This window comes from Fukomys damarensis, unplaced genomic scaffold (assembly GCF_012274545.1).
Source record: "Fukomys damarensis isolate Sample0158 unplaced genomic scaffold, DMR_v1.0_HiC HiC_scaffold_19, whole genome shotgun sequence".
NCBI lineage: Eukaryota > Metazoa > Chordata > Mammalia > Rodentia > Bathyergidae > Fukomys > Fukomys damarensis.
In genome coordinates this window covers 10,755,814-10,778,504 of record NW_022900931.1, presented here as the reverse complement: position 1 = coordinate 10,778,504, position 22,691 = coordinate 10,755,814, and the positions used below count along the sequence as shown (strand labels likewise).

At 41.9% G+C, this 22,691-nt stretch overlaps 1 protein-coding gene and 1 long non-coding RNA gene across 3 annotated transcripts in view; one reads left to right on the top strand and one right to left on the bottom strand.

The window, feature by feature from the left end:
- The window catches only part of Dusp16 (dual specificity phosphatase 16), a 173,567-nt gene that overhangs the window by 76,783 nt on the left and 74,093 nt on the right, over positions 1-22,691 (top strand). For both annotated transcript variants that reach the window (XM_010638392.3, XM_010638393.3), the window contains exon 2: positions 8,572-8,883. The gene's annotated coding sequence lies outside the window, so the exon portion shown is untranslated. The remainder of the gene's footprint in view (positions 1-8,571; positions 8,884-22,691) is intronic.
- Positions 8,822-20,943, bottom strand: LOC104872224. The gene is made up of 3 exons (XR_783095.2): positions 20,488-20,943; positions 19,618-19,714; positions 8,822-8,897 (listed from the first exon to the last, which is right to left on the bottom strand). It is a non-coding gene; the product is annotated as an uncharacterized LOC104872224 (long non-coding RNA).

Below are 22,691 nucleotides of genomic sequence, written 5' to 3'. Positions count from 1 at the left end.
GTCACAAAGATGTCCCCACCCAGCTTCTTAAACTGGACTGTCACACAGTTGGATTTATGTTTCAGAAAGCTCACTCTAGCAACACTGCAAGAAACCACTTAGGGGCACTGAGACCAGAAGTAGGGAAATGTAAGTGGATTGCCTAGGTAAGGGAGCAACAAGAGGAGCCTGAACTAGGGCAGTAGGTAGAGACATTTCTTGAAGACAAACCAGTGAGTGGCTGAGTGGCAGTGTGATATAAAGCGGCAGTGATGACAGTGAGCTTCTCAGAAGGGATCACAGCTGACTAATGCCCCCAACGTCTGTGCCTGATGTCCACCCCTGCCTCCTGTTGTTTCTTGAAGTCAGCTTTAGGACTGAGTATGGCAGGGACCCTAGATCAGGCCCATTCCTGGGCAGTGTGGAACTACTCTGGTGAGCAGTTGTAGCCTCAAGACGTTCCATCAGCCTTGCAGAGCTTTCTTAGTACTGCAGTTCAGTCTAAGACTCTGCCAGCCAACCAGCCAACCTCCCTTTTCCCCTCCCTCCCTCCCTTCATCCCTGCCTTCCTACTTTTCTTCTTTCCTTTCTTCTGTAATTCATAATTGTTATGCATCATGGCCCAGTGGTTCTCCTAGAAGACCTGGACTAATATCAATGTTGGGTAAGCTTCAAGTCGTAGTAACTTGCGTGAGAGTGTGGCTCCACCATCCTATGTGTATGAGTTCAAGCAAGTAATTTAACCTCTTAAACATGCCACTCTTGAACTGGGGGTTTAGCTTAGTAGAGCATTTGCCTAGCACACCCAAGACTCTGGGTTTAATTCCCCTGCATCACACATACACACAAAGTTCCAGTCTTTTCATTTTAAATCATGAAAATTGTGATGTTTAGCACATAGTAAGTGCTTGCTAAATGTTAGCCATTCTTATTATTAGATAACGGAAGTGAAGGAAAAGAAGAAATCAGGGGTAATTCTTAGGGGTCTGACTACTTACAATAGTCTACTTTCACATATAGCAGATATCCTCTGAGTATAAAAGATACTGGAAAGTCCTTCCTTTCCTCCTACTCCCAAATTTCTTGACTTCTCCAGTTTTTATGGATAATGGGATGTAAACTAGTAACTTATATATCAAAATGGACATAAAAATCAATCCTATGGATTGATTTGAGCTGGGCCTGGTGGCACATACTTGTAATTCCAGCACTTGGGAGGCTGAGGCAGGAGAATCACTGTGAATTCAAGGCCAGCCTGGGCTGCACAGTGAGTTCAAGGCCAGCCTGAACTACATAGTGAGACCTTATCTCAAAAAAAAAAAAAAAATCTTCTAGACTCTGGAGTTTAGAGTGTGGCCTCTTACCACCACGTTTTTCTAGCCATACTTGCTACATGTAAGCAATAAGATATAGGAGTATTCTTCTGCCCTTTGGAGGAAAGACCCACATTTAGCGCTCCCTCATATAAGCAGGGAAAAAAGTTACTCAGCCTTCTTGAGGACCTAAAAAATGAAGTGAGGGAATTCTAAGTTAAATTCTTCTCACAGAGTTTTGTTTGAAACAGTTTAACTCTTAAATATGAGATTCTGGGCATTCTGTAAAGTACACATTTACAAATGGTCTTCCACTTCCTCAAACACACTTATAAAATTAAGATAGACAAAAATTCAAACTGTGGACTGAAATCTGGAGTTGAACCATGCAAAATGGAATGGAAAGGCAAAATGTAAATTTCTGAACAAAACTTCAAGAAATTTATTGTACAGACCTAGAATGGGGAACATCTAGCAGAGCAGTGGTTTGGATGAAAAATACTATGGGTTTTAAATTAACTGCCAGGCTATGAGCACCAACAGTGCAATCTAAACTCATGGAAAACATGAGTACAGTTTTGGCTACATATGAGAAGTACAATATTCTAATAAGGGAAACTTCCATATCCTCGTCTTCCAAATGAGGAGATAGACAAGAGGATTAGCAAATCCCACTCAACTCAACACCTTTATAAGTGTAGGACTCTGCAATTTAAAGGTTCTAAACCCGAATTCCTGCATTTTGCAGAGAACAATCAGAGAAAGACATAGTTAGGTTTGGTGAAAACAGGTAGCCCATTTCTCTGGTGAACTTTATAACTTAGATGATCTCCTGGGTGGGAAAGGATCTCTTTTGTGTGCTGGCCTGACCCACAGGGTGTGGCAATGGAACTACCTCCCTTACATCTGTTTCACACCGTGTCACACTTCACACAAAACTATTTTTCTTGAGGTAACGAGCTTGAGCAACCAGTTTTTCCCGAAGTTTGCCTGATAAATACATCTCTAATGAGCTGCACTGTCATTCTTTTGTGTTGTGATAGCAGCCTTGGCCGTCTGGCCCATCCCTAGCCAACCTGTTGATATTAGGGTGTCAGAGGCAGGCATCAAGATCCATGGGGCAATGACAGAAAGGACCAGAAAGCCCTAGAACATAGGGCTCTGACTAAGCTCTGGTGTATGAAGGCCAGGGAAGGGGATGGATCCAATTTATCGCCATACCATAATAGGCAGTCTGTGATGGTTTTGTGGGCTTCCTACCCCATCAGTTCTGTTACCATCCCCTTGTAGACTCCCAATGGGCATTTCCAGATATTTTAAACATCTTTTGAGAAAAAGGCAGCAAGAAAGACCAAATCTTGGTGAAACCAAAGCTTCAATAAAAACAATTCAGAAGATTTTATTTGGTCTCCCTTTGTCCAGCTAAAAGAGATTTGGAGATAAAGCAGTTGGCCTGCATCTCCTTTTGTTCTGCAGTGAACTGGGCATGTGTCCTTGGACAAGCCGCTTAGCAATCCTAGGCCCCTGTTTCTTCATTTGCTAATGACGAGGAACCCTATCCTGCTACTTCCAAGAGTACAGGAGCCTATTTGTGTGGCCTTGGTTTGTAAAGGACCCCTGACTTGGGAACAGGATTTATAGAAAACCGGAAAGAAACAGATATATTTCAGATGGTCTCTGTGAAGTCAGTCAAAAGGAGGCCCCTAGAACCCTAAAAGAGTGTCCCCAGAGGGCAATGAGCAAGAACTGAAATCACAGGACACCCAGTTCCCATCTCAAGTCAGTCCCTTTGAGGTGTTGGCTGAGTTGTTCCCTGTCTCACTTTCTTAATTTTTCAGGCAGAAGAGGTCACGGAGAGTGGCGCACTGCCCAATGTGTCTTATCCCCAGTGCTCTGAGAGAAAGGGCAGGAGGAGTAGAAACCAGAGAGGTTTCTGTTACAAACCACCCACAACTGACTGTCCTGCTGTCTTTCCAGATGGGAAAGATGGGCGGCCAGGTAGCTGTAGCACCATGGCTTCATAAGTCCTTTCATCTTGTCCTCCACAGCCACCAACGTGGGCAGGAAAATAAAGATCTCCAATAAGTTAGGTGGGCTTTTGGAGATTGGGGGAGGACCCACAGATTTTCAGGCCCAAGGCCCTCCTTTTTTATTGTGGTTATATATACATAACACTTACCCTTTTAACCAGTTTTACTTATACTGTTCAGCAGAGAGACCCTTTTTGATGACCTGTTCTACTCTGCTGACATAGCAGAAGCTAGGAGGTAGGAAAGTTTCTCATTGTTCCACAGGATCGGCCTGCAGGGTCCCTTCCAGTTAAACTGGGTTTGGCGCCTGCAATATGGAAACATTCCCAGATACCAGAAACAGTGCAGGAAACTATTCATTTCACATGACACTTGTTATGGGATGTGTCTAGATGTCTGCCCCCCAAAGCTTCATGCGGTCATGGGTGGGGCTTTTGCAGAGGTGGCTGGATCTAGAGGGTACGATGCTGGGATTGATTCATGGTGCAATGCTAGGCTCAAGGGCACTAGGATGAAGCGTGTGAGTGCTGCCCGCCTGAAGTAGTCTGGACAAAAGGGGGCAGAAAGATGCTGTTAAGGTCCCTTGTTGCGTTTGCTCCCTCGTGTGTGCCATGAATTGTTTCCACCCTGCCTTTGAGCCAGTTGATTATGGGTTGAAACCTCTACAAACTGTGAGCTAAATAAGCCTTTCCTCCTTTAACTTTGGTGTTGGTTCTTTTGTCTCAGCCATGAGAAAAGTAACTAAGGCAATACTAGTGAGATGTCATTTGCTGCTGTGTTCCTGTTATTTGTATCTCTGCCTTGGCCCTAATCACTTTGCTTTACCTGTGGCTTGCTTTTGTTATGCTGCATTTGTATTCTGTCATGGCTCCTGGTTTATTCCAACTATCAGTTGAACCTCTTTTCCTTGAGCTCTGACTTGGCTGCTCTTTTAGTGGGCCTTGCATAGCTTTTTTGGTCAAATATGATTGGCAGCTTCCGCTGTCTCCCCGCGCTCCGATCCCACATCCCTGACTGCCTACTGGTCAGTTCCTCAGCAATGTGTCAGTCCTTGTTCCGCGAAACAGATTACAACATGTCCAGAAAGAACCTTCACATTTTGTCAGAAACAAGCTGCTCCTGTAACAACAGTCCATTCAGTCATTTAGTCACACACAGAAGCACAGTCCTCTTTGATTTAGTCTCTTTTATTACTCTCAGCCACTGAACCCAAGGACGATCAGATTTATCTTCAAATATTGATTTTGCTTCTGTGCTTCGCTCTCCCATACCCATTTCTAGGTCCTTACCACCTCCAATGTCATCTCATCTCATTTTCACTCTTGCCCTGATTCAGTTTCCTATGACTGACAGAGGCTAGACCTAGCCCTACCTTTGTTAATCAAAAGCTCATTAGTTTCAAACCCCAAAGTTCTTCCCTATTCCGGTCAAACAGCCTTTGTGCTCTTATCAGACCATCAGAGGTTTTCCCCTATTTCGATCCCATGCGGGGAAACCTCTGTACCAGGTGGCTGTGTTATACTGGAAAATCTAATGGGTTTGGAATGAGTGGCGCTGCCTTGAAATCGGGCTTTGTACTTGGCCAAATGATCTTGGGTAATCCATTGACTCCTGGAGCCTTGGATCTTCATCTGCAAAATGAGGATAATGATGCTTGATGCTTAAGTCACAGAGAATTTTATGAGGCTTGAGTAAGATAATATGTGTGGAGATAATTTAGTATTGTGCTCGGAACCCTTGTTTGAGCTGACTCACTTGGCTCAAACCCAGGCCTTGACCTTTAGAATGCTGCAACTTGAACCAAGTTCCTTAACCTGGTCTGTAAGATGGAGACGCTAACAGCGCCTATGTCACAGGTCTGCAGTGAGGGTAAAATGGTGTATGTGCAGCACTTACCCCAATGTCTGGCACACTGTAGCTTTCATAGGTATAAACTTCTGTTATTTTTGGCAAGAGACTACAATGCTTGGCACCTAATCAGCACTTATGTGTTTGCTGAGTTTCTTTCTTTTTCTTTTTATTGAGTTTCTTGGTACATTTTAGGTATACAGTATAGTTACATTCATTACTGGGATCTTGTACCTTTACATGACAGGTCTTGGTTCTCATTTTTTCCCCTTGTCCCTGCCCTCTCTTCATCCCTTCCTCCCCTCCACATTTACAAACACTTTATTTCCATTTTTTCATTTTCTCGTATTTTTTTCTTTTCCCTTATTCCCTTTCCCCTAACTTTGCTGAGTTTCCTGATGAATTCATCTTACAATATGATTTTATTTCCACTCTTCCTTGCAGTGTACATCTTCTGCCTTCTTGAAGACAGTCCGACCATTTCCATTTTCCTTGTATGTGTCACTTTTCCTGCTTTTGGTAATGATGTCCTTCATTTCTAAAATGTCATAATCTCTCTTCTCTCCCTAGCTAGATTTTTCCTGTTAATTAAGGTCTGTCCTAAACTTTGTCTCCATAAAAATTACCATCTACAGGGAATTGAACCTAGGGCTTTCACACTGAGTTATATTCCCAGCCTTAAAAACAAAAAAAGTTTTTTTTAATCTTGAGACAAGAGCTCTCTAAGTCACTAAGTTGTCCGGGCTGCACTCAAACTTGCAATCCTCCTGCCTCAGCCTGGGATATACTGGGATGTGCTGCTACATTGCCTTAAAACTTTCCCTTTTCCCTTTTATACTCATGAATGTCTCCTTCTTCAGAACCAATTACCCTTGAGTTAACACTTGTTGCTATTATTCTGACATACACTAACCTACTGTTTCTTATGTATTTGTTTTGTGTCTTCAACTAATTTAGAAATTATTGCTCAGACCAGCATTGTTTTACAACACATAGTGCAAATAAAGTGACTATTTCATCTACTAGGCTACTTTATCATGTCACATCCTTTCTCGGGGTGATATTCCCACATTATATTTAGGGTGGAATTTGGAAAAACACACATTTACTTAGTTGTCTGAGGAAGGAGAGGGAACCAGGATTCTGGAATAATTTTCCAGAGCTAGAGTTTCTTATCAATATAGTGGCATAAGAGGATGGATAGACACAGAGGGGCTTAGGGACAAGGGGTTCTTGCTGAGGGGTTGGAGAAGAGCATAAACAAAGGACACCTACAGGTAAGGAGCTGGTGAGTGACCATTGCTGACACAGAAGGGGAAGTTCCCCATTCAAATCTGTTTCTTGCTTCCGGGGATTTAGTTCAGTGGCACCGCCTGCCTCGCAAGCACAAAGTCCTGAGTTTGATCCCTGGTACCAAAAAAAAAAAAAAAAAAAAAAAAAAAATCTAATTCTTGCTTGACAGGCTTTGCCTTTAACTAGCTTCTCAAGCTCCTTACACCTTTACACAACATTCGCCCTATTGAGAAACTGGTTTTGCATGAAACTTCCCATGGCTTGAAGCAAGTAACCATGACGGTGTTTGCATACCATTGGGGTTTTACCCTCTCCTAAGTGCCAATAAAGATGAAGTGGCATTCAGATGACGTGATAGGAAGGACACACTACAGCCAGCAGAGCTGAGAATGTTTGAACTATGCAAAAGGTTCATACCAGGATTTCACAATTACAGGGAAGGCCAAGAAAGACTAGTTCAGAATGCAAGGTGAAGAACGTTGTCTACGCCCCACTTCTCACGGGACCATGGCTTCACTTTCGCAGCCCTCCTGCAGAATCTATCATCTGGATTACACTGCTCAGTACTGCGTCATACATGGCCTTTTAAAAATTGCTTTATGTGCAATCATGTTGCTCAGCTAGTTATAAATTCCCGAAAATACAAATGACATCTTATCACTTCTTCCTTTTCCTTCCTTCCTTTATCTTAACAAGTTGTTAAATTGCTCAGACTGGACTTAAATTTGTGATCCTCCTGCCTCAGCCTCCAGAATTCTGTAATTACAAGCATGTGCCACCATGCCTGGCTGATACTTTAGACTCTTTTACTCCTCTCCAGAGCCTCACTATACAATTCACTCAGTGTTGGGCACAATAAAATTCTCAACAGTAAGTGTTGACAGATGTGTTTTTGGAAATGTAATTTCATAAGGAAGATAATTAGAAGATTTGATTCTTTTAAAAAGTGGTTTTTATGGGCTGGGGATTTAGCTCAGAGGTTCTGCCGCCTGCCTTGCGAGCACAGGGTCCTGAGTTCGATCCCTGGTTTTAGTAGGCTATTGGCAGCTAGAGAGCAGGAACTCTCTCATGGAACAGGAAGTCAGAGTGGTATAGACAGGACACGGGGACCCAGGCTTCCAATGTAGGAAAGACAGATGTCCCATCCTAGTGCCTGAGCCCTCTTCCCTGACTCCTTTTCCCTCAGAACTCAGAGGGCAAACAGTTGCAGCCTGAGGGACATCAAAGATTCTCTGACTCAACTGTCATCATATTTTGTTAGATGAGGAATTAGGGAAGGGCAGCTAGGGGTGGTGGAGGGAGTGTGTGTGGGCTTTGGAGCCAGGCAGAACTGTATTGTAATCTCAGGGCTACCACTTTTCAGCCGTGTGATTATGGGAGAGTATGTTAGCATCTCAGAGTCTACCTAAAAATGTTGTGAAAATTAAGTGAGGTGATGTACAAAAACACATGGTCAGCTGCAATAGATGCTCAAGCCCAGCTGGGTGGCATATACCTATAATTCCAGTACTTTGGGAGGCTAAGGCAGGAAGATCACAGGTTTGAGCCCAGTCCAAGCAACTTAGCAACATGGGGGACCTTGTCTTAGGATTTAAAAAAAAAACTTTTTAAAGGACTGGAGATGTAGCTCAGTGGTCCCTGGGTTCAATTCCTATACAGGGGGGGAAAAAAAAGCACAAAGCTCAAGACTTGGCCATCTCTCCTTTCTTCTGTGCGTTCTCCCAAAGTCATAAAACAATTTAGCAATAGCTTGTTCTGTTTTTCAAACTAAAAATTTACAAACATACAAAGGCTGACTTCCCAATCCACTAAAAATGAGGACCAGCAATCAATTTTTAAGATACAAATTACCTTCACTATAGATTTGGGTAAATTATTATGAGCACATTTATACATGTCGAGATAAAAGAACTTTCTAGATAAAATACTGAATTTTAGAAGAAAAACCAGAGACACTGAGGTTTTGCCCATTGCTGACTACAGTGTTTGAATTCTTATTAAAAATAGTACTCATGTCCTTTTACTCTTTCTTAAAAAAAAAAAAGCCCCATCTCTGATATTTTTACATGCTTTGTCTTACAACCTGATATTTTCACCTGTCTTCTTAGGATATATTCTGCTGTTCATTAATCATCAAATGGGCCTGAAATGAAAACACGGCTATTAGGGTTGTGCTGAAGAAATAAGAAGCAAATGATCACACTGGACTTTGGAGTAGTTTGGTCTCAGAAATGTATATCATCATTTATAACAGCGACTGAGAATGAATGCGGAGTCTCTCCAGACAAAAAAAAAGTGACTCAGAGGCTCCTCCAGTCTTGCCCCAACGATGCTGCTTGGCCTTCTGGGTTTCATATGCCACGGGCAACAAGGTTCCCAAGGAGACCGAGGCGTAGGCTGACGCTGAGGACCATGTTGCTGTGAGTAAAATGATCTGCAGTTAGTAGAGAGTGATTTTTACATTTAGTACCATGAAGGATCATGTGGAAATAGAAACATAGTTATTGGCTTCAAGGAGAGATGGGATTAACAGCAAAAGTTGGTATTTACATCACATCTTGTGTTTCATACAGGGTTTCACTCAAAGGATCTGCATAATCCTTCCATTAATGCTATGATGTAGAAATTTGTATTATTCAATTTCTAAATAAGAAAACTAAAATTTAGAGAGTCCTGAAATCAGGCCACAGTGAATGGAAGAAAGCCAGACTTGAAGGTGCAGCCCTGTACTCCTAATTGGACGCTGAGGAAGGAGCATTGCTTGAATCCGAGAGTTGGAGACCAGCGTGGGCAACATAGGAAGTTACCATCTCTCTCTATTTTTAAAGATCTCTTTAATCCTCCCCCCCTTTTTTTTTGTATTGGGGATTGAACTTGAGACCTTGTGCTTGCAAGGCAGGTGGCTGAACCACTGAGCTAAATCCCTGACCCTAGATCTCATCTCTTAAAAAAAAAAAAGTAAAAGATTTGGGATTCAAACAGATTTATCTGGTTCCCAAATCTAAGTGCTTCACTACTTTGGTATCTACCCTGCCTGGAGAATCATTCAGCCAGACAGTCAATACTCATTAGTTCCAGTAGATTCTGCTGGTGAGAATCTGATCTGGGCATGGTGGTTTATGCCTGAAATCCCAGCAGTGGGAGTCTGAGGCAGGAGGATCTCAGAGAGAAATTGAGGCCTGCTTGTGCTATGTCGTGAGTTCAAGGCAAGCCTGAACTACATACCGAGATTCTGTCCCCCAAAACCAAAACCAAACCAAACAAAAACAAATATGACATGTCCAAAATTTGGCTCAGCTGCACCTCTCCCGCCTCAGTCCAATCTCTTTCCTCACTTTTCTGTTTCTTTTAAGAAGTTTGCTATTCTTAAACCCAGTCACCTCGACTTAACACCTATAAAACCAGTAACAGCTAATTATTTACCAAGAATCCATTCCAGTCATTGTGCTGAGCATTTCACTTGTCACCCATTAAATTCTCCCAACAGCCCGGGGAGGAAGGAGCAGTTACTAGCCCCTTGTAACACCTGAGGAAGTTGAAGCTTATGTAAATTGCCAAAGGGGACACCTCTGCGTCATCTCTCTTTTCATCTCCTTTGCTTTCCAGCAAGGCCCTGCAGTTCTCCCTCTTGGGTCGGTTGCTTGGTTCTGTCCATATTCGTTGCCACTGCACCAGTCTTGCTTCTTTGGGACTTAGGCCTGAGTTGCTGCCCTAGCCCACTGTGGTCTTTCATTTCAGTCTCCTTCCTTAGACCTTTCCAATATGCTTTGCTCAAAGTAAGCTGCCCCAAATCCTACTCTGATAGCCCCAGGCCATCTCCAAGTTCAAACCTTTGAACTGAAGAAGATGCATCCAAATATGCTCACTGGTCATCGTGGGGTAGTGTGATTATGACAATATTTTTTGGAGAAACTAAGTAACTTCTTATAATAAAAGGACAAGGAAGAAATGTGACAACGATTTGTTGAAATCATAGGACAGAAAAATAGTAAAGATAAGCAACCATTTTACCCCATAAATACGTAGCTGAAACTTTATTTGTCCCAGCTTTGGGGAGCTCTTATTGATCATCTGACCATTTCAAGCAAGAGATCCCACTTTTTAGAGGCAAAGCATCACATAAAAAGTTGCCTAAATATGCTTAGGGTTTCTTTGTTTGTTTGTTGAGACAGGGTCTCACTGTTAGAGACCTCACGCTGCCATCACAGGCTGCATTCTCCTGGTTCTTCTTGCCTCTTAAAATGACCTCATGCTCTTATCTTTAGTTTCCCTGCCCCCTGACCCAAGGCCACAGCAGTTTGGAGAGTTTAAACCTGAGTTTCTGCAGGACTGAACCCATAAAGTGCAACCTGGCCTATGATAGGTTAAAAGTAGCACACACCTCATAAATAAACAATAGCCCAGCCCAAAACCAATAAAAGGACCTTCCTTTCTTTGTTCCTCTCTCTCCTCTCTCCTGTTTCTCTCTCCTTTCTCCTCTCTCTCTCTCTTCCTTCTCTCCTCTCTCCCTAACCTGCCTTCCCTAATAAAGTCTCCTGTCAGACCTCTTGGTATGTGGCCTAGTTGTTGAGCGTGTGGCCTAGTTGTTGAGCGTCGCTGTGCCTCTACACTCAGTATGTAGTTGAGACTGACTTGGAACTCACTATGTAGCCCAGGCTGGTCTCGAACTCACAGCGATCCTCCGGCCTCAGCCTCCTGAGTGCTGGGATTACAGGTATGCACCACCATGCCTGGCTATGCTTAGTGTTTTTCATGTACTTATAAACCTTATTAGTATTAAAATAATAAGTGTACAAGGTTTAAAAAAAAGAAAATCAAAATACTACTAAGGAAAATGGTAGCAATGTATGGTGATACTGTGAGCCAAAGTCAACCTTTCTTCTCTGAAGTTGAGGAATTAGGGCCTCGGTGAGGAGAAAGTAACTAGGGCAGGTCCTGGTGCCTAAAGTGGGATCACTGCTGTGATGCTACCTGACCATGGAACTGGCTTGTGAGTGGAGTTTGGAGAGACTTGGAGATGTCGGCTGATGAAACAGCCCTAGAATGCTGTAAGCCAAGCTTCATAGGAGATTCTGGTCAGAGCTCAGGAGACTAGAATGCTAGGAAGAAGACAGCTGGAAGGGCTGGGGATGTAGCTCAGTGGGGCTGCTGCCTGCTTTGCAAGTGCAAAGTCCTGAGTTTGATCCCCGGTACCAAAGATGGAAAAGACCAGGCTCAAGCAGTATCATTTGGGAGCAAGGACTCTACTAATAATTGGACTTCAAGTCATGTATATTATGCTATGGCAAAAACATAAAAAAAAAGTCTATATTTTACTTCTGTCCTGAGACTCTGTAGGAGACTGAGATTAAGGGGAGCCCACTAATTAATCTGATGGAAGAGATATCAAATCAGTCTAATGTTGAGGCAGTGGGATGGGTACTGTTGGGGGCTTTTAGCCAGCTCTACCTTGGAAATCAAGAGCAAAAGACACAGCTGAATATTTAAAGTTTTGAGTTTGACCACAAAGGAAACTCTAGTAAAGTTGGGTCCTGAAAAAAAATGGAGTAGAGGACAGCCTGGTTGCTAAAAAGGTTAGCATTAAATGTGAAATAGGAAGAAAAAGTCCAAAGGGAAGGGGAAGTGGGAGGGGGAGGGGAAAGGATAGACGAGAAAAGGAATAAATACGAGAAAATGAAAAAATGGAAAGAAAGTCTTTGTAAATAGGGAGGGGTGGAGGGGTCGGTGGACAGCAGAATGAGGGAAAAAATAAGAACGAGGTATTATGTAAAGGTACAAATTCCCAATAATAAATGTCAGCATATTGTATACCTAAAATGTACCAATAAAATTAATGAAAAAAAAAGATTAGTATTGAAAAGAAGCCAAGTGCTTTGGATCTGAACAATACAAAGGATGCCTCGAGGGCCTGGGAGGGATCTGAAAGCCCTTATAAACCCTCCAAAATTGAGACTTTGCCTTGAGCAGAAAGTCCCACTCTGAACAATACAAAGGATGCCTCGAGGGCCTGGGAGGGATCTGAAAGCCCTTATAAACCCTCCACAGGGTGCAAGGGTAAAAAATTGAGACTTTGCCTTGAGCAGAAAGTCCCAGGGCGCCATGCTGCAGAAGGGCACCAGCCTAGGCAGTGGGAATCCATTCTCCATAATTCACTCTGTTCAGTCGTCCAGGCACTGAGAGGCCTCTGCAAGATGGAAAAGGGCTCAGCTACTGCTCAAGCTGGCAGCCGACCGCGGTGTCATCCTCCTGGTGTTGGTTTTGTACAGTGCAGAACATAAGAGTCGTGGGGTGAGGAAGGCTTCCTCCCAGATTTCTTAGGTGGTGTAGGAGGCCAGGTGTGAGAGGGCAGTGTGTGAGGCAGTGAGTGTGAAGCCCAAGGTGCAGTGGAGAATCCAGGAAATTGGAGAAGCCAGGAACATGGAATCTTTGAGGAAAGCTGTAAGAAGTGAGCAAAATCAACCCAAGAAAGAAGCCACTAGGGCTACAACCACTGGCAATGCCATGGAGGGTGAGGCCAGTCAAGTGGTCTGGAGTGTACATCTTTCTGCAGATTGCCCAGGGTGCTGGACAGGGAACTATGGGATTGAATGTTGGATTTCAGTCTTGCTTTGGTCCCATTCCTTTCTATCACCCTATTTCTTCCTTTTGGAATGGAAGCATTTACCCTGTGCCTCTGTATGTCAACAGTATTTAACTTTCTTTTTGATTTTGATAGGGGCTCACAGAAAAGAGTTTGCCTTAAATCTCAGAGGAGACTTTAGACCCAAACGTTTAAGCAGTACTGAAACTGTTAGGACTTTGCCAACTCTTAGAGATGTAATAAATGGATTTTGCATAAAGAGATGCATAAGAGTCTTTTGAGGGCCAGGGGTGCGATGCTATGTGTGTGTCTAGGTGTCCTCCAAAGCCTCATGCATTTTGGTGGGGTTTTGGGATGTGATTGGATGAATCCACTGATGAGTTTGTAGCTAAGTGTGATTTATAACTAAATGTAAAAGCTAAATGTAATGTAATGTTAGTTTATAGGTAAATGTAACAGTAGCCAAATCTGACTGGAAGAGGTGAGTGAATGGCCGTGTGGCCTGGAAGTATTTCTCCCCTCTCTCCTCCCTTGATTTCTGTCTCTGCTTCCTGCTGCCAAGCCATGTTTCTCCTCTGCCATGCTGGCCTGCTTTGGAGGCAGTCAAGTATGGACTGAAACCTCTATAATCTGTGCACCAAAAAACAAACCTTTCCTCCTGTAAGTTGTGGGTGTTGGGTATTATTTCCCAGTGACAAAAAGTACATTACACTGTATACCTTAAATATGTAATTTATATTTTAATTATGCCTCAATAAAGCTGGGGGTGAAATGAGAAAAACTGATATACAGTAACAATAAAAAGAATTGAACCCAAAGATTTCGCACCAACTTATATCCCCAGCCCTTTTAAAATTTTTTCTTTTGAGTCAAGGTCTTGCTAATTACTAAAGTGCCCAGGCTAGTCTCAATCTTTTGATCCTCCTGCCTTGGGGTCCCAGAGTGCTGTAGTGGTGCCACCACTACATCCAGCTATATTCTCTTCTATACACTTCTTACAGACTTTCTACAGTGAACATGTACGGCTTTATAACAGAAAACAAGGACAATAAAGCATAATTTTTAACAAGAAACCAAAATTTCCATCATTCCCGGCTACTTATAATGTCTAAACCCTTTGGCCAGGCCTGATGTCATCTGGCCCCAAACTGTTTTCCAGGCTTATTTTATACTATTAAATTCAAATGTTCTGCTTCAGTTAAACTATTTGAAACACATTTTCCCTGTGGTGTCTCTGACCCGGCTGTTTCTCTTCTTGGAATCCCCAATCTCTTTTAATATCCAACATGCTTTCTCATTCAGGATTTAAATTCTATACACAGCCTTTCCTAAGAGGGAAAGAGTCACTATATGGTATTATTTTGTGCATCATGCATGACACTCATGCCTTACTTGATCCGCCATACAAGCCTTGGAACTTTGGAAGGTTGGTTTTTACTACCTTCATCCTACAGATGAAGAAACCTCAGTTTCTCTTCAAGTCACACAGCCAGTGTGTGACGGGGCTGCAATGCGTAGCTGGCTGCTTCTGGCCTTGTGCACATGTGTGTGTTTGTGTGTGTTATCTGAGATTGAGCACAAGACCTTCACACTGAGCTATCCACACAGTTCTTTTTATTTTTTATGTTTTTGAGACAGAGTCTCACTACGTAGTTGAGACTGACCTGGAACTCACTATGTAGCCCAGGCTGGTCTTGAACTCACAGCGAACCTCCTGCCTCAGCCTCCCGAGTGCTGGGATTACAGGCATGTGCCACCATGCCCGGCCTCTTTTTATTATTTTTAAACTCTGGAATAAGGTCTTGCTAAATTCTCGAGGCAAGATTTGAACTACAATCTTCCTCCCTCAGCTGCCCAAAACACTGGGATTACAGGACTGTGCCACCATGCCCAGCTTTTTTCCAACTTTTTTTTGTGCAAATCTGAATGACAAGTCTGATCAACAACCACAGAGACACATTCTAAGATAGTGGAATTGCTTAAATGTTAAACTACTAATATTTTGTATTTCTGTGTCTCTTCTCAGCAAAATATCCTTAAGTTTGAGTCCTAATTTGAGTCCTAGCTGTGTGTCTTTGAGCAAACTCAGATCTTCTCAGACTTAATAGGAAAAAGACAATAGTATTCTTAAGAGTTAGTAAGTTAAAAGCCAAGTATATACCTTGTACAAAAGAGCTGTTTGCTGTGTATTTGATTTGATATGTTGATATTATTTTATTTTCAAATTTCATTTAATTTCTAGGTTTTAAAAATAGTAGCGTCTCATTGGGCACAATAGCACATGCCTGTAATTCCAGCACTGAGGAAGGCTGAGGCAGGAGGATTGCAAATTTGAGCCTAGCCTAGACAAATTAGCAAGTACCTGCCCCTCCCAAAAGAGAAAAAGTATTAGAGTTATTCCTAAAACTTAGTCATTTAACCCAGAGAAATAGAAGTTGATTTCTTTTCTTTCTTTCTTTTTTTTTTTTTTTTGGTCGAGACATAAAAAATTGGCTCACACAAGTTTTAAAAAGTATTTGTAATTAAAATGGCACTTTGCTATTTGGTCAGACTCTACTGGTTAATCAACCTTGCACAAGCAATTTAGTTACTGGTTAAAGACCATTCCTAAAGGTAAACATTTACATTTCCAAAACTAACTGTTGTTAATTGGATGTTGTCATTGTTAGTCAAGAAAGCCACTGAGAATTTAAAAACTGACCACATTGAAATCAATGTCTACTAAGAAATGGAAAAAAAAAAAATTTCAAATGCCTGGGCTTCAAAAACAGACGCTAATTTTTAAAAGCAAATTTTTTTACATCAGAAAAGAAGGGCATCACCATATTTGTTCCAATTATTTTCCTTTAGGGTCAGATAAAAGAAACAAAATTAAGAATCACATATTTTTGGTTGTTAGATCATTCTTACTTCCATTTTCCAATTTTTCAATTCCTGCATAGACTTTCTACTAAAGATGTTATAAGACCTTTATTTACTGAAGAGAATTAAATTTAATTTTATGCTAAAATTTCTTTTTTTTCAGCTTTAATTGAGTTTATTGGTACATTTTAGGGATACAGTACAGTTACATTTATTGTTGGGATCTTGTACCTCTACATGACAAGTCTTGATTCTCATTTTTTCCCCTTACCTCTGCCCTCCCTTCACCCCCTCCTCCCCTCTATGCTAAAATTTCTGACGGTTGTATAAAAGCCCTAGAAGAATTAGAGGGATGATACACTACACAGGGATTCATTGCTTACTTTTAAATCAAAGAAACAATCAAAGGAAACTTGCTAAGCCATTGCTAAGAAATCCTTTTTAGTCTTTTTTTTAAACTTTTTTCCCTACTACCCACCATCGGTTTTTTTTTGTTATAAAAGTACTTTTAAAAGATAAATATAACTTATGTTAGAAGTGATAATTATTTTGCTCAATATTTTATTCTAGTTATTAAAAATTTGTCAAAATACCCTTGACAAACCCCTCAAATTATTTTCCACATAATACTGAAAATGAAGTTTGGGTTGTGCGTACCTAAAGATGATCTGCAGCTCTCCTGATATTGAGAACTGAGAAATTCTCCTTTCTTTACATTTACTTGCTAAGAACTGCTTGATTAAAATGAAACAAAACAGAATTTTACACAGGTTATCAGGTCTTTAGGATCTTTATAGGGTTTAAGTATCCTCCCTCTGTCTCTAACTAGATATTATCCTATTTTTCTCCTCTGCAAAAATGCTCAAGTTTCTTGCAGTGGTTCGTATTTCATTGTTTTCATGGTCTTCCTTCTCATTTCTTTTTTCAGATCACTGAAATCTTTGCAGTGTAAGATTGTCTTTGGTGAAACCACTTTCTCTGTGGGGTTACTTTATTGCTAAACCAAAGAAAGACTTTTTAGTCTTTATCTTATGGGGGCTTCCCTGAGGCATTAACCTGCTGGAATGCACTCCTGAAACCCCTTGGCTTTCTGCAACAAAGCGTCTCCATTGCTTTTCTGTAAGTCTCCAGTTTCTCTTTCCCAGCCTCTACCTGAGCTTCCATTAACCTCACTATCTCTTTGACTCCTGACTTTTTTTTTTTCTTTACCCTGTGATCTCATCCCTGGCCATGACTCCTGTTAAATAATGGGTAATGAATCGCAAATCCTTATCTGTTGGCCAGATATTGCCTAGGACCTTCAGAGTCCTAAATGTAACAGCTTCCTCCTTGCCAGTTTCTATCACGCTTCAAATCTGAATTTTTGTCTTTGCTCTCACCTCAGTGAGCAGCAGAACCATTTATCCCTCTGCTCAAGTCGGAAACTTAGGAGTCTTTTTTTTTTTTTTTTTTTTTTTTTTTTGAGACAGGGTCTCACTATGTAGTCAAGACTGACCCGGAACTCACTATGTGGCCCAGGCTGATCTAACTTGGCAGCAATCCTTCCTGCCTCAGCCTTCTGAGTGCTGGGATTACAGGCATGTGCCAACATGCCCGGTTTAGGAGTCATTCTTGATATACCTTTCCCCTTACTGGCTTATAATGGGACACCTGGTCCTTTGGATGCTAGCTTTTTAGTGTCTTGAATTGTCCTGTCTCCATTTACATTTATTTCTCTAATTTGTAAACTTGTTTATTTTGCTTTGCCAAATGAATTCTGAGAGTTGAAACCAAGGTTTTATGCACATGAAGCATGTGCTCTACCAAACCTTTCTTTACATAGCAAAATGTGGATCTGATCCTGTATTTTTCCCGCCTAATTCTCAGTGTCTCCCCCACTGCTTACCTCTGAGATAAACCCAAACCCTTTGAGACAGTCTGCAAGACCCCATGACCTTGACCATGCTTGCTGTGTACTGCATGTTATTCTGATTCCAGCTTTTCCATTTTCTATGCCACTATGAGCAAGTTAGCTGTAAATCAGAGGTAATAATACAGCTTTGAGCAGTACATGAGGTAATTTTCAATAAGTTTCAAATGAATGAGGTAACTTTCAATAAATGCCAGCTATTATTTTAAATAACAACATCCCTGTTCACATCTTTGAAAGTAGTACTATAATTTCCTTAAGACAAATTCTTAAAGCGGATTGCTGTGTATGCATTTTGAAAATCTTTTGAAATTGTATTGCCAAATTGCCTCCGGAATAGTTATACCAATTTATAGTCTCATCAGTGGTATTGAGAAAGCCTGTTTCTCCCCATTCTCGACTCAGTCGTAAGATTACCCATTTTTGAAATCATTGCCAAATCAGTAAGTGAAAAATCGTCTAGCTTTTGCAACTTACGTCTGTTTACAAACCTGCTGCAAGATCAGATATACACCAGTAACACTGTTATTGCTATTTACTCTTCTTGTCTGTCCACCTGTTTTTTTCTCCCTCCTCTCTACTTCTCCTCTCCCTTCTCCTCTCTTCCCCTTCCTTCTCCTTTCCTCCTCCATTTTCCTCTTTCTCCCCTCAAAAATCGTCTAGCTTTTGCAACTTACGTCTGTTTACAAACCTGCTGCAAGATCAGATATACACCAGTAACACTGTTATTGCTATTTACTCTTTGTGTCTGTCCACCTGTTTTTTTCTCCCTCCTCTCTACTTCTCCTCTCCCTTCTCCTCTCTTCCCCTTCCTTCTCCTTTCCTCCTCCATTTTCCTCTTTCTCCCCTCCCTTCCTCCCTTTTTCCTTTCCTTTTTTTTTTTTTTTTCTTTTTTCTGTTTCTTTTTTTCTCTACACAGTGCTGGGGATCAAACCCAGGGCTTCAAGCGTGCTAGTCAAATTCTCATAGCCCAGCTTGGGTGACTTTATGACTTAGGAAGCCCCTGTCTCAAAATAAAAAATAAGAAAGGGCCAGGAATGGAGTTCAGTGAGAAGGCGCTGGTTCAATCTCCAGAGACGCCCTCCTGCAAGGGAACCTTTTAAACTCAAAATATAAACCTCTTAGATGAGGTGCATAGGATGCTATGCTGAGAACTTGGAGTACTGTTTCTTTTTCAGGTTTAGTTACTAAATAGCTATGTGATCTTGGGTAAGTCCACTAACCCATACCAAGTAACGTTTCTCTTCTAGTTCTCACATTATATAAGTAAAAAAACTTTTCTAAGTAGTGCTAATTGTAGAATATAGTATTCCCTTCTACTCTGCTGTAAATACTGACCTCCTCCAACAATATACTGTCTACAGAGAGAACTTGCATCTTTCCAGAGCATTTAATTTCTTTGTACAGTGCCACGAAGCCTAAGGCAATAGCAGCAACTACTATCCAAAAAGCATAGTGAACCCCTCAACATGAAGTCTTACTGTGTGTGTGTGTGTGTGTGTGCGCACGTGTGCGAGATGCACAACCCTTTCAATGTCTGTTGAAAGCTAAGGATCCTTTCAAAGAAAAACATATAAACATAAATTCACAAAATTTCAAGGGCCTCCTAAACCCTAAGAAGCCCACTGGAGTACTCTACAAATCCATGAGTCCTAGGCTAACAACATTTGGAACATTAAAAGGATCCCTGGAGATGGACAAAATTATAAAAAAAATGCTCCCTTCCTATTGGAAAACACAGCTGCCAAATTAAATAAGAAACCTTTATAGAGTATTACTAAAACTCTTTAAAAATTAACTTACGATGCTAGGCATGGTTCCTGTCAGGATGCTAGCTAGTCAGGATGCTGAGGCAGGAGGGCTGCAGGTTTGAGGCCAGACTGGGTAACTCAGTGGGACTCTGTCTCAAAATAAAAAATGAAAGTGGGCTGGGGTTATAGCTCAATCATAGCGTGCTTATCTAGCATGTGCCAGGCCCTGGATTCAATTCCCAGTCTTGCAAAATAAAACAATAAAAACAAACAGTTTTTAAAAGCTGACCTATCATGCTTACTTGTAACTCTTCTTTCCTCACCAGAAGGTAAGTTCCGTGAAGGAAGGGGTCTTGACTGTCTCATTTGTAACCATATTTCCAGGGCTTAGGTGTGTGCCTGGCACTCACTGCTATGTAGGCAGCAATCACGGCTCAACCAATGAACTTCAGCTGGTTGGATTAAGATTTTAAGAAGATCTAAGCACCTCCATATTTATTTGTAACTAAAAACTTCGGTGCCCCTCTTCATATTTAACTTAAACTGAATTCAGTAGTACACCAGACACTTGCATGTACTAAGGGAAAAGAGCTTTCTGTGGATTTGGTTATAAGATTTCCGAGCCCGTTTTACCGGTGCCCTAAGTATACAAGCTTTGTCTACCTCTTGGGAATCTGCCACACACTGGTGGCAATAGTGTGCTGGACATCATTTTGGCTTAAACCTGTCTGTGTCTGTAATTTTGTTAGGAATGTCACATTATGTAGGTTAGTTTGGGAAGAACTGACATCTTTGCCATATTGGCTCTTCCAATCCATGGATTAAGTCACTTCAATTATTTAGGTCTTCATTAAATCCCTCATCAGCATTTTGTAATTTGGGGCATGCAGATACTCGACGTGTTCTGTTAAGTTATACTTACATGTTTCATATTCTTTGGAGCAATTATACATTTTTAAAATTGCTGTTTCTGCACGTTTGTTATCAGCATACGTAGAAGCCTTTTTTAATATAAAAAGCAGAAGTGTACCCTTCAGTAAAGTAAACTTGAATTGTTTCCCCTTAACCAGCTGGACTAGTATTTATCCCAACATTCAAAGATCTCCATAATGTGCCTCTGAATCTCTTAAATTTGACTTCATACCTAATTGCTAAATACCAGCAGCACCTACTACTGGGTCTGCTCATCTTTCACCTGAATACACCTTAGTCATTCCACCTCCAAGTTTTGGTCATGCCAGTTCCTCTCTAGAAAAGTCCTTTACCAACTCCTTTGCCACAAAATAAATATTAATTGTCCTTTAAGGAGCAGGTCAAAGCTGTTTATAAGAAGCCTTCTTTTAAAAATTCCTATGTCAGGTACAGTGGCACATGCCTGTAATCTCATCTAATCAGGAGGTCCCAAGTTCGAAGCTGGCCTGGGCAATTTAGTGTTACTCTAACTCAAAAAAAAAAAAAAAAATGGTCCAGGGATGTAGCTTAGTGGTAGAGCACCCCTGGGTTCTATCCTTAGTACTGCAAAACAAACAAAAAAAACAACCTTCCCACCTTGCTTTTCTCTGGACTAAACCTATACTGTATGCCACTCAATCATTAGTTTTTAATTAGCTTTAGTCTGCCTTGTTTCACTAAGACGATCTGGAGTGAACAGACCCCTAATGCTCTCATAGCACCACATAAATAGGAAGACACTCCAACTTAATTATAAATAAAAAAAGAGTGAAAGGTTTTTTTGTTTGGTACTGAGGATTGAACTCAGGACCTCGCGCTAAATCCCCGGCCCTCAGTCTTTTATCCAGGCACATCTGTGTTGTCCACTCTTTGTATAAGGACGCTGACTCTTCCTTCCTTCAAGCAGATGCGAGAAGCAGCTCCTTTCCAATTCCTCCCTCCAAACTTCTACAAACTGCAGGTCTGTGGCTAGAGCTCGGGCAATCCCAGAACGCTGCAGTAACATCTCCCGGCCACCAGAGGACAGGGGCCAGGCAGCGGAGCACAAATCTGCAAGGGGTCACAGGCACAGGCTGAAAAGTTGGGGCTCCGTCTTGTAGCCTTCAGGCTTTCGGTACAGCATGAAGTCTCTGCTGTCTTCCATCTCCCATGGGCTCCTTTTCCCGCTCTGAAGGACGAGCTGAAAATACCCACAAGCTTTCGCCATCACGCGAACCTTGAACGATTACCAATCAAAATGAATGCACTTCAGGGGCAGGATATAAAGGCAGGAAAGTAATGAGAGACGTACTATCTTTCTAACCAACCCCAAACCCACTTCAGAGTCCTTTGCCAATTAAAAAAAGTCCCCTAGGCAGTGTCCACATACTCGACAACAAACACCCCCCCCGGGGGGGGGAGGTGATGTCCCTACTCTGGTTTAGTGCAAAGGGAATGTTCTAAGGGCTAGACTATGCCGACAAGCATTCTGGCTCTGGAGCGGCCCCCTCGCAGTGCGCTTTTCTGTCATTAATCACATCTTTGTTATGTGATATCCACGTGAGTCCTCCTCAGAAGCTGCTTCATGCTCAAATGCACAAAGAACACCGGAATAAAGCTCCGATTGTCCTAAGTCAGCGATTCCAAGTCCTGGTTTGTCACCACCTCAGGTCTCCAGTTTTCCATCGTGTGTAATGCCGTCTCAAAACAAAGCTATTTTAATGAGCTCAAATAAGAAAATGCACGCGGTATGTGTTGCTCAATCAACACAGGTCTCGCACCTCTCAAGGGGCGATGTGTCCCTGGTGATTTTAAAGATGATTTTGTGATGCCTGGTGTAGCAAATATTTTAAGGTGAATTCTAGGCTGCTCATATTCATTTTATTTGTAACTACTGTATAAGCAAAGTAAAATAGCTTAGGAACATTCGTGAGCGGGGAAAGGGGGGAACGACCGAATTAGCCCAGTGCCCGCCAACACCAGAGAGATTTTTTCTCAAAAGTACCTGCAACTTCTCCTAAGTCAGCAGAACCCGGCGCCTGGGGTTCGACAGACTTCTCTTTCTTTCTTTTCTTTTTTTTTAATGACCGCAATCCTCTCAAATCCCAGTTTGCCTAAAACCGTCCACGGACCCGGGCGAAGGCTGCGGTCCGGGTGGGCGGGATCCGCACTACCTGCGGGGCGCGGCGCGGCGGG